Raw genomic sequence first — 15,403 nt, 5'->3', positions numbered from 1 at the left:
GATTCACCTAGTCATTCTGTCATGGAAAGAGCAGGTGTCCTTAATGTTTTGTAAACTCAGTGTAAAATGTACTTTGTTGGGATAGTTCAGGGTTTATGGAGTAAGGAAGATGTTTTATTTCCTTTGACTCTTATATGGTTTGACTTCCTGTCGGGATAGTTCAGGGGTTTCCCCTTACTATGAAAAGTGAACAACTTCCTCGACAGACCTCTCTGGTTCAGTGGAATAAGCTAGATGTTTTATTTCCTTTGACTCTTACAGTGGGGGAAAAAAGTATTTAGTCAGCCACCAATTGTGCAAGTTCTCCCACTTAAAAAGATGAGAGAGGCCTGTAATTTTCATCCTAGGTACACGTCAACTATGACAGACAAATTGAGATTTTTTTTCCCAGAAAATCACATTGTAGGATTTTTTATGAATTTATTTGCAAATTATGGTGGAAAGTAAGTATTTGGTCAATAACAAAAGTTTCTCAATACTTTGTTATATACATTACCGAGAGAAAGTTCCCCTGGGAATCACTGAGGTCTGCCAACTCGCCGTCTCCAGATCCTATGTAACTTGGCAGAGCTAGATTTTCTCCTGCCGAATGTTTACGCATACTGAAAACCAAGAGCTGTCTGTATTGTGGGACTACAGGTCATTACATTTCTAGCTGTCCATTAAAAAGACCAGGCTCATCAGTAGGTACGAGTACGCTGGTGGGCAATACGGAGAATTTCCAATCTCTCGCTACTCGTACCCCTCTCCATGCTATCCTGCTGTGGGGTGACCGGTCTAAATCTCCCAGGTTACTTATTGACTCTGGGGCTGACAAAAGTTTTATGGACACTACCCTGGTGTCAGAGCTGGGAATCCCCACTCAACCCCTCTCCATTCCCATGGACGTCAGAGCGCTGGATGGGTGCTCTATGGGCAGAGTCACCATAATACGGTTCCTGTCAACCTGCGAGTGTCAGGTAACCACAGTGAGTCTATGCAATTTCTGCTCATCGAATCTCCTCAGGTACCCGTGGTGTTGGGATTTTCATGGCTCCAGAGGCACAATCCCCTTATCGACTGGACTGTTGGTTCTATCAAGGGTTGGAGCCCGTTCTGCCATGCTCATTGCCTGAAGTCGGCACAGCCTGCCCCGGGGCGTCTTCCTGCGGGCTTGGAAAAAGTATCTGACCTTTCTGCCATTCCCGCGGAGTACCAGGACCTTTGGGAAGTTTTCAGCAAGGCCCGTGCCACATCGCATCATCGACCTTCTCCTGGGCACTACACCACCTCGGGGGAGGCTTTATTCCCTGTCGGGTCCGGAGACCAAGGCGATAGAAAGGTACATTGAGGACTCCCTGGCTGCAGGGTGTATCCGTCCTTCTGCCTCCCCCGCCAGTGCAGGGTTCTTCTTTGTGGAGAAGAAGGACAAAATCCTGCGCCCGTGTATTGACTACTGGGGCCTTAATGAAATCACGGTTAAAAACGTTACCTGCTACCACTCATCGACTCAGCTTTCAAGCCTCTCCAGGGGGCTACGATCTTCTCGAAGTTGGACCTTCGGAACGCCTACCATCTGGTGCGGATACGGGAAGGAGACGAGTGAAGACAGCCTTTAACACGGCTAGCGGGCACTACGAATACCTGGTGATGCCATTCGGACTGACCAACGCTCCTGCAGTGTTCCAGGCCCTGGTTAACGAAGTTCTCTGTGACATGTTGAACCGGTTCGTGTTTGTCTACCTCGATGACATCCTCAACCCACATCCAGAGTGCAGCTTACAGGGGTTTGCTTACAGGGGTTACAGCACCCTGGCTTCCCCTCTTTCAGCACTCACCTCTCCCAAGGTCCTGTTCATGTGGTCTCCAGCTGCTGACCGGGCGTTCTCGGACATCAAGTATCGTTTCACTACAGCTCCCATCTTAATCCATCCGGATCCTTCCCATCAGTTTGTGGTGGAGGTTGACACCTCGGACGTCAGAGTGGGGTCTGTCCTGTCCCAGCATTCTGCCCAGGACCAAAAGGTGCATCTCTTTGCTTTCCTTTCCCATCATCTTAACTCCACTGAGAGGAATTATGATGAGGGAAATCGAGAACTACTCACGGTGAAGATGGCGTTGGAGGAGTGGAGGCAAACTTTCCCCCCGTTTCATCGGCCCTTTCCCTATCTCTAAGATTCTTAGCCCCTCTGCTGTTCGTCTTCAGTTGCCCCGTATACACTACCGGTCAAAGGTTTTAGAACACCTACTCATTCAAGGGTTTTTCTTTATTTTTACTATTTTCTACATTGTAGAATAATAGTGAAGACATCAAAACTATGAAATAACATATGGAATCATGTAGTAACCAAGAACATGTTAAACAAATCAAAATATATTTCATATTTGAGATTCTTCAAATAGCCACCCTTTGCCTTGATGACAGCTTTGCACACTCTTGGCATTCTCTCAACCAGCTTCACATGGAATGCTTTTCCAACAGTCTTGAAGGAGTTCTCACATATACTGAGCACTTGTTGGCTGCTTTTCCTTCACTCTGCAGTCCGACTCTGTCACACCCTGATCGGTTTCACCTGTCTTTGTGCTTGTCTCCACCCCCCTCCAAGTGTCGCCCATCTTCCCCATTATCCCTTGTGCATTTACACCTGTGTTCTCTGTTTGTCTGTTGCCAGTTCATCTTGTCAGGTCTTACCAGCGTGCTTTCCCGTCTTCCTGTTTTCTCTAGTTTCTGTGTCATTCAATTAGAATACTAAAGAGTCAATCCATCCTTGATGGGCGATCAACAGGACAATATAATCTTGCCGAGTTGAGAGCATGTGTGAAGTCTTGAGGGTGTGCGAAAGTTCTATCAAATGTTCCTATTGATATTAGATCAAGTAATCAGCTGTTTTGAAGAATGTAACTGTAATCCGATTACATTTTAAGTAATCCGGGCAGATTACAGTTACTTCATTACGTAATCCCTATTACATGTAATCCGTTACCACCCAACCCTGTACACTGTTGTTCAACAAAATTACATACTAAATTAAATTCTAACTAAATGTTATTCTACAAAGTAGAAAATAGTAAAAATAAAGAAAAACCCTTGAATGAGTAAGTGTGTCCAAACTTTTGACTGGTAGTGTATATATACAGTTGAAATCGGAAGTTTACGTACACCTTAGCCAAATACAGTGAGGGAAAAAAGTATTTGATCCCCTGCTGATTTTGTACGTTTGCCCACTGACAAAGACATGATCAGTCTATAATTTTAATGGTAGGTTTATTTGAACAGTGAGAGACAGAATAACAACAAAAAAATCCAGAAAAACGCATGTCAAAAATGTTATAAATTGATTTGCTTTTTAATTAGGGAAATAAGTATTTGACTCCTCTGCAAAACATGACTTAGTACTTGGTGGCAAAACCCTTGTTGGCAATCACAGAGGTCAGACTTTTCTTGTAGTTGGCCACCAGGTTTGCACACATCTCAGGAGAGATTTTGTCCGACTCCTCTTTGCAGATCTTCTCCAAGTCATTAAGGTTTCGAGCCTGACGTTTGGCAACTCGAACCTTCAGCTCCCTCCACAGATTTGCTATGGGATTAAGGTCTGGAGATTGGCTAGGCCACTCCAGGTCCTTAATGTGCTTCTTCTTGAGCCACTCCTTTGTTGCCTTGGCTGTGTGTTTTGGGTCATTGTCATGCTGGAATACCCATCCACGACCTATTTTCAATGCCCTGGCTGAGGGAAGATTTGACGGTACATGGCCCCGTCCATCGTCCCTTTGATGCGGTGAAGTTGTCCTGTCCCCTTAGCAGAAAAACACCCCCAAAGCATAATGTTTCCACCTCCATGTTTGACGGTGGGGATGGTGTTCTTGGGGTCATAGGCAGCATTCCTCCTCCTCCAAACACGGCGAGTTGAGTTGATGCCAAAGAGCTCCATTTTAGTCTCATCTGACCACAACACTTTCACCCAGTTCTCCTCTGAATCCTTCAGATGTTCATTGGCAAACTTCAGATGGGCATGTATATGTGCTTTCTTGAGCAGGGGGACCTTGCGGGCGCTGCAGGATTTCAGTCCTTCACGGCGTAGTGTGTTACCAGTTGTTTTCTTGGTGACTGTGGTCCCAGCTGCCTTGAGATCATTGACAAGATCCTCCCGTGTAGTTCTGGGCTGATTCCTCACCGTTCTCATGATAATTGCAACTCCACAAGGTGAGATCTTGCATGGAGCCCCAGGCCGAGGGAGATTGACAGTTATTTTGTGTTTCTTCCATTTGCGAATAATCGCACCAACTGTTGTCACCTTCTCACCAAGCTGCTTGGCGATGGTCTTGTAGCCCATTCCAGCCTTGTGTAGGTCTACAATCTTGTCCCTGACATATTTGGAGAGCTACAGTGGGGAAAAAAAGTATTTAGTCAGCCACCAATTGTGCAAGTTCTCCCACTTAAAAAGATGAGAGAGGCCTGTAATTTTCATCATAGATACACGTCAACTATGACAGACAAATTAAGAAAAAAAAATCCAGAAAATCACATTGTAGGATTTTTAATAAATTTATTTGCAAATGATGGTGGAAAATAAGTATTTGGTCACCTACAAACAAACAAGATTTCTGGCTCTCACAGACCTGTAACTTCTTCTTTAAGAGGCTCCTCTGTCCTCCACTCGTTACCTGTATTAATGGCACCTGTTTGAACTTGTTATCAGTATAAAAGACACCTGTCCACAACCTCAAACAGTCACACTCCAAACTCCACTATGGCCAAGACCAAAGAGCTGTCAAAGGACACCAGAAACAAAATTGTAGACCTGCACCAGGCTGGGAAGACTGAATCTGCAATAGGTAAGCAGCTTGGTTTGAAGAAATCAACTGTGGGAGCAATTATTAGGAAATGGAAGACATACAAGACCACTGATAATCTCCCTCGATCTGGGGCTCCACGCAAGATCTCACCCCGTGTGGTCAAAATGATCACAAGAACGGTGAGCAAAAATCCCAGAACCACACGGGGGGACCTAGTGAATGACCTGCAGAGAGCTGGGACCAAAGTAACAAAGCCTACCATCAGTAACACACTACGCCGCCAGGGACTCAAATCCTGCAGTGCCAGACGTGTCCCCCTGCTTAAGCCAGTACATTACCTGGCCCGTCTGAAGTTTGCTAGAGTGCATTTGGATGATCCAGAAGAGGATTGGGAGAATGTCATATGGTCAGATGAAACCAAAATATAACTTTTTGGTAAAAAATCAACTCGTCGTGTTTGGAGGACAAAGAATGCTGAGTTGCATCCAAAGAACACCATACCTACTGTGAAGCATGGGGGTGGAAACATCATGCTTTGGGGCTGTTTTTCTGCAAAGGGACCAGGACGACTGATCCGTGTAAAGGAAAGAATGAATGGGGCCATGTATCGTGAGATTTTGAGTGAAAACCTCCTTCCATCAGCAAGGGCCTTGAAGATGAAACGTGGCTGGGTCGTTCAGCATGACAATGATCCCAAACACACCGCCCGGGCAACGAAGGAGTGGCTTCGTAAGAAGCATTTCAAGGTCCTGGAGTGGCCTAGCCAGTCTCCAGATCTCAACCCCATAGAAAATCTTTGGAGTGAGTTGAAAGTCTGTGTTGCCCAGCGACAGCCCCAAAACATCACTGCTCTAGAGGAGATCTGCATGGAGGAATGGGCCAAAATACCAGCAACAGTGTGTGAAAACCTGTGTGAAGACTTACAGAAAACGTTTGACCTGTGTCATTGCCAACAAAGGGTATATAACAAAGTATCGAGAAACTTTTGTTATTGACCAAATACTTATTTTCCACCATAATTTGCAAATATATTCTTTAAAAATCCTACAATGTGATTTTCTGGATTTCTTTTTCTCATTTTGTCTGTCATAGTTGACGTGTACCTATGATGAAAATTACAGGCCTCTCTCATCTTTTTAAGTGGGAGAACTTGCACAATTGGTGGCTGACTAAATACTTTTTTCCCCCACTGTATTTGGTCTTGGCCATGGTCGAGAGTTTGGAATCTGATTGATTGATTGCTTCTGTGGACAGGTGTCTTTTATACAGTCAACAAACTGAGATTAGGAGCACTCCCTTTAAGAGTGTGCTCCTAATCTCAGCTCGTTACCTGTATAAAAGACACCTGGGAGCCAGAAATCTTTCTGATTGAGAGGGGGTCAAATACTTATTTCCCTCATTAAAATGCAAATCAATTTATAATATTTTTGACATGCGTTTTTCTGGATTTTGTTGTTGTTATTCTGTCTCTCACTGTTCAAATAAACCTACCATCAAAATTATTGACTGATTATTTCTTTGTCAGTGGGCAAACAAACAAAATCAGCAGGGGATCAAATACTTTTTTCCCTCACTGTACATTTAAACTCAGTTTTTCACAATTCCTGACATTTAATCCTAGTAAAGATTCCCTGTTTTAGGTCAGTTAGGATCAACACTTTATATTAAGAATGTGAAATGTCAGAGTAATAGTAGAGAGAATGATTTATTTCAGCTTTTATTTATTTCATCACATTCCCAGTGGGTCAGAAGTTTCCATACACTCAATTAGTATTTGGTTTTAACTTGGGTCAAACGTTTCCGGTAGCCTTCCACAAGCTTCTCACAATAAGTTGGGTGAATTTTGGCCCATTCCTCCTGACAGAGCTGCTGTAACTGAGTCAGGTTTGTAGGCCTCCTTGCTCGCACACACTTTTTCAGTTCTGCCCACACATTTTCTATAGGATTGAGGTCAGGGCTTTGTAATGGCCACTCCTGTGACGTTCTGGCTCCGGGACTCTTAGTTGTGAGCCAGGGTTGTCATTTTCTTTTGGGTGTATTTCTATGTGGGATCTAGTTGTTTCATTTCTATGTTTGGGTTTATTGTTGATTAGTCATATGACTCCCAATCGGAGGTAACGAGTGTCAGCTGTCGGCTCGTTATCTCTGATTGGGAGCCATATTTATTCTGTGTGGTTTCACCTTGGTTTTGTGGGTTTTTGTTTCCTTGTTGCTGTTAGTCTATATCAGTATTGGACTTCACTATCGTCTATTTTGGTTTGTTGTTTTTGATCGTGGTTTCTTATTAATAAAGTCTACGATGTTCGCTCAACACGCTGCGCTTTGGTCTCCTCCTTTCGACGATCGTGACAGAAAAACCCACCATCAAAGGACCAAGCGGCGTGTCAAGCGGCAACAGTATCCACCTGTGAAGGATTCATGGACATGGGAGGAGATACTGGCTGGAGAGGGTCCTTGGGCACAACCGGGAGAATATCGCCGCCCTCGTGAAGAGCTGGAGGCAGCCAAAGCCGAGAGGAGGTGGTATGAGGAGGCAGCACGGAGGCGAGGCTGGAAGCCCGTGGACGAGAGGCAACCCCAAGACATTTTTGGGGGGGGGCACATGACTTGGGCGGCTGGGCAGCAGGAGGCTGCCACAGGTAGACGTGGAGAGAAGGCTACCGGAGTACGGGATCCATTGGCGAGTAGAGGGAGGGAAGTTGTTGCGGCACGGCGTGAGAGACTGATGTGTGTTACCAGTCCGGTCCGGCCCGTTCCTGATCCCCAGTTAAGGCCAGTGGTGTGTGTTCCCAGTACGGACCGGCCTGTTCCTACTCCACGCATCAAGCCCACGGTGTGCGTCGCCAGCCCAGCCCGGCCTGTTCCTGCTCCACGCACAGAACCTACGGTGTGCGTCGCCAGCCCAGCCCGGCCTGTTCCTGCTCCACGCACAGAACCTACGGTGTGCGTCGCCAGCCCTGTCCGGCCTGTTCCTGCTCCACGCACAGAACCTACGGTGTGCGTCGCCAGCCCAGCCCGGCCTGTTCCTGCTCCACGCACAGAACCTACGGTGTGCGTCGCCAGCCCAGCCCGGCCTGTTCCTGCTCCACGCACAGAACCTACGGTGTGCGTCGCCAGCCCAGCCCGGCCTGTTCCTGCTTCACGCACTAACCCTACGGTGTGCGTCGCCAGCCCAGCCCGGCCTGTTCCTGCGCCACGTACGAAGCCTACGGTGTGCGTCGCCAGCCCAGCCCGGCCTGTTGCTGCTCCCCGCACTAGCCCTGAGATGCGTGTCCTCAGCCCGGTACCTCCAGTTCCGGCACCACGCATCAGGCCTACGGTGCGTCCCCAGGGTCCAGCATGCCCTGTTGCTTCTCTCCGCACTAGCCCTGAGATGCGTGTCCTCAGCCCGGTACCTCCAGTTCCGGCACCACGCATCAGGCCTACAGTGCGTCCCCAGGGTCCAGCATGCCCTGTTGCTGCTTCCCGCACTAGCCCTGAGATGCGTGTCCTCAGCCCGGTACCTCCAGTTCCGGCACCACGCATCAGGCCTACGGTGCGTCCCCAGGGCCAAGCATGCCCTGTTGCTTCTCCCCGCACTAGCCCTGAGATGCGTGTCCTCAGCCCGGTACCTCCAGTTCCGGCACCACGCACCAGGCCTACGGTGCGCCTCAGACGGCCTGAACTGCCCGTCTGCCCAACGGTGCCTGAACTGCCCGTCTGCCCAACGCCGTCTGAACTGCCCGTCTGCCCAACGGCGCCTGAACTGCCCGTCTGCCCAACGCCGTCTGAACTGCCCGTCTGCCCAACGGCGCCTGAACTGCCCGTCTGCCCAACGCCGTCTGAACTGCCCGTCTGCCCAACGCCGTCTGAACTGCCCGTCTGCCCAACGGCGCCTGAACTGCCCGTCTGCCCAACGCCGTCTGAACTGCCCGTCTGCCCAACGCCGTCTGAACTGTCCGTCTGCCCAACGCCGTCTGAACTGCCCGTCTGTACTGAGCCTGCAAAGCCGCCCGTCTGCCATGAGCCTTCAGAGCCGTCCGCCAGACCGGAGCCGCTAGAGCTCTCCGCCAGACAGGATCAGCCAGAGCCTTCCGCCAGACAGGATCAGCCAGAGCCTTCCGCCAGACAGGATCAGCCAGAGCCTTCCGCCAGACAGGATCAGCCAGAGCCTTCCGCCAGACAGGATCAGCCAGAGCCTTCCGCCAGACAGGAGCAGCCAGAGCCTTCCGCCAGACGGGATCAGCCAGAGCCTTCCGCCAGACAGGAGCAGCCAGAGCCTTCCGTCAGACCGGATCAGCCTGAGCCTTCCGCCAGACAGGAGCAGCCAGAGCCTTCCGCCAGACGGGATCAGCCAGAGCCTTCCGCCAGCCATGAGTGGCCAGATCCGTCAGCCAGCCATGAGCAGCCAGATCCGTCAGCCAGCCATGAGCAGCCAGATCCGTCAGCCAGCCATGAGCCGTCCAGCCAGGATCCGCCAGAGCCGTCCAGCCAGGATCCGCCAGAGCCGTCCAGCCAGGATCCGCCAGAGCCAGCCAGCCAGGATCCGCCATTTAGTCAGGTGCTGCCCCTTAGTCCAGTGCTGCCCCTTAGTCCAGTGCTGCCCCTTAGTCCGGTGCTGTCCCTTAGCCTGGTGCTGCCTCTTAGTCCGGTGCTGCCCATTAATCCAGGTGGGTTTAAGTGGAGGGTGGTCATTGGGAGGAGGTTAAGAAAGCGGGTAGTAACTATAGTGGGGTGGTGGTCAAGCCCGGAGCCGGAACCGCCTCCGGGGAGCAACACCCACCCAGCCCTCCCCTATTGTGGGGTTGTGAGGCGCGGTCGCAGTCCGCGCCTTTAGGGGGGGGTACTGTGACGTTCTGGCTCCGGGACTCTTAGTTGTGAGCCAGGGTTGTCATTTTCTTTTGGGTGTATTTCTATGTGGGATCTAGTTGTTTCATTTCTATGTTTGGGTTTATTGTTGATTAGTCATATGACTCCCAATCGGAGGTAACGAGTGTCAGCTGTCGGCTCGTTATCTCTGATTGGGAGCCATATTTATTCTGTGTGGTTTCACCTTGGTTTTGTGGGTTTTTGTTTCCTTGTTGCTGTTAGTCTATATCAGTATTGGACTTCACTATCGTCTATTTTGGTTTGTTGTTTTTGATCGTGGTTTCTTATTAATAAAGTCTACGATGTTCGCTCAACACGCTGCGCTTTGGTCTCCTCCTTTCGACGATCGTGACAACTCCAATACCTTGACTTTGTTGTCCTTAAGCCATTTTGCCACAACTTTGGAAGTATGCTTGAGGTCATTGTCCATTTGGAAGACCCATTTGCGACCAAGCTTTAACTTCCTGACTGATGTCTTGAGATGTTGCTTCAATATATCCACATAATTTTCCTTCCTCATGATGCCAACTATTTTGTGAAGTGCACCAGGCCCTCCTGCAGCAAAACACCCCCACAGCATGATGCTGCCACCCCATGCTTCACGGTTGGGATGGTGTTCTTCGGCTTGCAAGTTACCCCCTTTTTCCTCCAAACATATAGATGGTCATTATGGCCAAATAGTTCTATTTTTGTTTAATCAGACCAGAGGACATTTCTCCAAAAAGTATGATCTTTGTCCCCATGTGCAGTTGCAAACGGTAGTCTGGCTTTTCTATGGCGGTTTTGGAGCAGTGGCTTCTTTCTTGCTGAGCGGCCTTTCAGGTTATCTCGACGTAGGACTCGTTTTACTGTGGATATAGATACTTTTGTACCTGTTTCCTCCAGCATCTTCACAAGGTCCTTTGCTGTTGTTCTGGGATTGATTTGCATTTTTCGCACCAAAGTACATTCATCTCTAGGAGACAGAACGCGTCTCCTTCCTGAGCGGTATGACGGCTGCGTGGTCCCATGGTGTTTATACTTGCGTACTATTGTTTGTACAGATGAACGTGGTACCTTCAGGCGTTTGGAAATTGCTCCCAAGGATGAACCAGACCTGTGGAGGTCTACCATTTTTCAATTGATTTTCCCATGATGTCAAGCAAAGAGGCACTGAGTTTGAAGGTATGCCTTGACATACATCCACAGGTACACCTCCAATTGACTCAAATTATGTCAATTAGCCTATCAGAAGCTTCTAAAGCCATGACATCATTTTCTGGAATTTTCCAAGCTGTTTAAAGGCACAGTCAACTTAGTGTATGTAAACTTCTGACCCAATGGAATTGTGATACAGTGAATTATAAGTGAAATAATCTGCCTGTAAACAATTGTTGGAAGAATTACTTGTGTCATGCACAAAGTAGATGTCCTAACCGACTTGCCAAAACTATAGTTTGTTAACAAGAAATGTGGGGAGTGGTTGAAAAAACTAGTTTTAATGACTCCAACCTAAGTGTATGTAAACTTCCGACTTCAACTGTGTATATATATTTTTCTCTGTGGTGATTTAAAGAAGAGTAAAGTGAAGGCCTCAACATCTTGCTGAATTTATCTGAACTAACATCTGAATTTCTATCGCTGTCCATTTTGAAAGTGCTGAACGAACAGGCCTACCTCGTCGCAGCTCGTTTGCTTGCACTTGCTTATACTTAGAGCAAAGTGTTAATGATAAGAACAAACATTATGAATTTACTGAACGTAAATGTAATAATGTTTGTGTATGGTTCAAAAGTCAAAACTCATGACGACATTCATTATTATTGAAGGAGAATGTGGTTCTTATCCAGTTACACAAATCCACAAGGAGTCAGTAGAAACCATATTTAAGCAAGTCAGCCACAAGCTCCACTGTCAGGACAGCTTTATGTAGTCCCAAAAAGTTTGCGGGCACCTTTTGTCACCGTTATAGTGCATTTCATGTATTGTTTACAGTTTTGTAGTGGCTTTGCTGGCATGCATTAAAAAAAGGGTGTTTGCCCCACCAAGATTGACATGCTAAAATCGCCACTGGGTAGTAATTGGTAGCTAGGTAAACTAAATTTTCAGAGTAGCTTCCCCAACACTGCTGGAAAGCAGGTAGTCATAACAGTATATTTGTAATGAGTGGACATCATATTCAGCATGCTCATTACATCTTACACGTCAAATTCTAATTCGTATTAAATTGCAGAAAGAGAGCAAGCTCTCTCTGAAATACTCTTTTTTTTTTTTTTTTTTTTTTTTTAACAGCTCCAATTTACAGTTACACAATTTACTACTAGTCAGTGGCACTTATCAGTGTCATCAGTGTCCTAGATGAAATCTCCTGCCGTTGTGACTTTGACCCCTAAATCTGTGTCTGTGTGCTTGTGTGTGTTGAAAGCAGGAATCGAAACTGTTATCAGAATTTAAAAAAGTACAATGAGTTACTGTAAGGTGAACCTTCCACCAGTATTGTACGTCTAAAGTTATTGCATAACTGGATTAACTGAAGTCAAGTACTCATGTCAAGACAGACAGCTTTTATGAACGTTAAACAACTCCAAAAGAAATAATCCACAGAATATACATTTTCTATTTGCATATGGAGGCAAGCAAGCAGTATAAATATCACAACAAATCAAACCAGTATAATAGAATAAAGCTCTTAATTGTAGAAAGTTACGTTAAAAAAGAAAGAAAGAAACAGAACATTCCTTCTATACCAACAGGAAACGTTCTTGATGACATCAGGTCCTTCTCTGGAACTCATTTGCTAGTGGTTGCTTTGTTTGTGAAGGTAGTGTTGTGTGTTAACACTCATCTGCCAGACATGCAGCTTTCTCAAGAGTGAGATCCTTGTGCTCATAAAATGTGGGTTGCAACCCTTTTGTGGCAATCCACTCAAACAGAGTAAAATATACATCCACCTCCTTTTCATTGAAAGGCGGTACAAGCCAGCTGTTCCGACCAAGATCAAACTCTGTTGAGTTTTTTGTTTTTGTTTTTGTTTTAGGCGTCCTTGTAGCTCAGTTGGTAGAGCATGGCGTTTGCAACGCCAGGGTTGTGGGTTCGATTCCCACAGGGGGCCAGTATGAAAATGTATGCACTCACTAACTGTAGGTCGCTCTGGATAAGAGCGTCTGCTAAATGACTAAAATGTAAAATGTTGAGGGTGTAGGATGGCCTGATTTTGGATTTGGAGTACTATCTCCCTTTGTCGCGCTTCCAGCTCCATCTCTTTCAATCGAATGACATGCGCACGTTTTTCATGTTCTTGTTCTGCAGGTTCTCGTTCTCTTCCCCTGTGCTCGAGCTCTAATTTCTGGTGTTCAATCTCTAATTTTTGTTGCTCCAACTTTGCCTTTAGTTCCTACTCCCTTGGTTGCACGTCTACGGGATGTACTCTACCACCCGTAGGACCCATTTCATCAACCTCCCTCTCCGGAAGGATTTCCTCCACTACCAAAATCAGCTCTTTGACTGCTTTTGGATCACCAGATGCTACCTTGTCATAATGCTTTGAAATGACAAGCAGATTCGCCTTTGTACCTTTATGAAATCAAATCAAATATTATTGGGGACATACACATATTTAGCAGATATTATTACGGGTGTAGCAAAATGCTTGTGTTCCTAGCTCCAACAGTGCAGTAGTATCTAACCATTCCCAACAATACACACAAATCTAAAAGTAAAAGAATATAATTAAATATTAGGAAGAGCAATGTTGACGTGCTAAAAGTCCAACCTCAAAACATAAATGGAAAAACCAAAACCTATAACAATTATACAAAACAAATGCTGCCAAGTTGTTATGTGGTATGGGAAACTTCCCTCGTTGTTGTTAAGTGACTCTCACTTCAGTAATAAGATCTTAACAAGCTGGCTTCATAAGGCTGACTGTGAATGAATAAAATAGTTTAGTCATCAATCCAATACCAAGCGTGTTATATTTGAGCTGGTGCTCACCAAATGCCTTTCTTTCTTTGGGTCCCTCTGGGAACAGAGAATAACTAGGGCCTCATTTATAAACGGTGAGTATGTACAAAATATACCCCAAAACATGTGTGTGCCAATTTTCAAGCAAAAGTTGGTATTTCTAAAAAGTGAACTTGACTTGAGAATGTGCTAGCTTTCCTTTTGACCATGCATACGCACAATTTCTAGTGGGGTTATGATGACACGAAACAGGTAAATATACTTTTTTTCAAGGCCTGTGTTGCTTAGGAGATCTTTTACAATAGGAAAAGTGAATGGGAAAACAAGTGAGGTTTCTTCACGTCTGTCTTTAATCCATAACTTGAAAGCCCTGATTGCTAAGGTCATTTTAAGATGTCAGGCTTGAAAATCTGATCAGCCATTTTGGCACAGTGACTCACTACCCAAACCAGACGCAACTGGTTTCAAGTGGCCAAGAGACGTCATGTGATCTCTTATCGCTATCTAGTGGACGAACTGGGAATCAGACAGAGGATTTATTTACATCAATGGATAGATAGAGACTTCAGCTTTCTCTTCATATGTATGTAAGATGAAAAATGGTATGGCACGTTGCACAAGCCCTGCACGTTTAAAATGGCTGTGTTCGAATGGGAATTTGCATGTTTAGAGCGTCATCATTAGGTAAAAGATATGAGAAATGTTTTTCTTTTTAATTCCTTTTGGAACAGTAATTGCTGACATATTTTATCTAAAACCTAGGATTTAAAATCTCTTATTCCCCAACATGGGGACAATTGGAGGGACCCTCACCCCCCGTAAAAAACGGAGTCTCGGGCTCTGTAGTAGTCACATCGTTTCTGACACCTTTATCTGAATTCCACAGTTCTTACCTTCCTAACAGTACTAAGCATATGTTTGCAAGACGTATAGTATTGAAACCGGAATGTACTTTATGAGGGTAGTATACAATATTATGCGTTGTTTAGAAAATGCTACCAGAGGGAGTCAGAGTTGAACAGGTTAAACAAGTGGTATTATCTGAACAAAAGCGATCAGATCTAAGCCTGTGTTAACCTCAGACCAGCCCTTACATGGCCATACTTGCTTAAGTCTCGACTTGGAAGGCACCGGTGTCTTCTAAACTCCCAATTGAAATAAATGAATGAGGACCTAATCTATGGATTTCACATGGCTGGGAATACAGATATGCATCTTTTGGTCACAGATACATAAAAAAAAGGTAGGGGACTGGATAAAAAAACGAGTCAGTATCTGGTGTGTCCACCATTTGCCTCATGCAGCGTGACATATCTCCTTTGCGTAGAATTGATCAGGTTGTTGATTGTGGCCTGTGGAATGTTGTCCCACTCCTATTCAATGGCTGTGCAAAGTTGCTGAATATTGGCAGGAACTGGAACACGCTGTCGTAAACGTCGGTCCAGAGCATCCCAAACATGCTCAATGGGTGACAAGTCCGGTGAGTATGCAGGCCATGGAAGAACTGGGACATTTTCAGTTTTCAGGAATTGTGTACAGATCCTTAAGACATGTGACCGTGCATTATCATGCTGAAACATGAGGTGATGGCGGCGGATGAATGGCACAACAATGGGCCTCAGGATCTCGCCACAGTATCTCTGTGCATTTAAATTGTCATCGATAAAATGCAATTGTGTTCGTTGTGCATAGCTTATGCCTGCCCATACCATAACCCCACCTCCACCATGGGGAACTCTGTTCACAACGTTGACATCAGCAAACCGCTCGCCCACATGACGCCATACACGTTGTGATGCCGGTTTGACGTACTGCCAAATTCTCTACAACTATTTTGAAG

The sequence above is a fragment of the Coregonus lavaretus genome, assembly GCF_964263955.1.
Source record: "Coregonus lavaretus genome assembly, contig: SUPER_35_unloc_1, whole genome shotgun sequence".
NCBI classification, from domain to species: Eukaryota; Metazoa; Chordata; class Actinopteri; order Salmoniformes; family Salmonidae; genus Coregonus; species Coregonus lavaretus.
The sequence above is the reverse complement of the archived record's forward strand: the minus strand, read 5'-3'. Positions refer to the sequence as shown.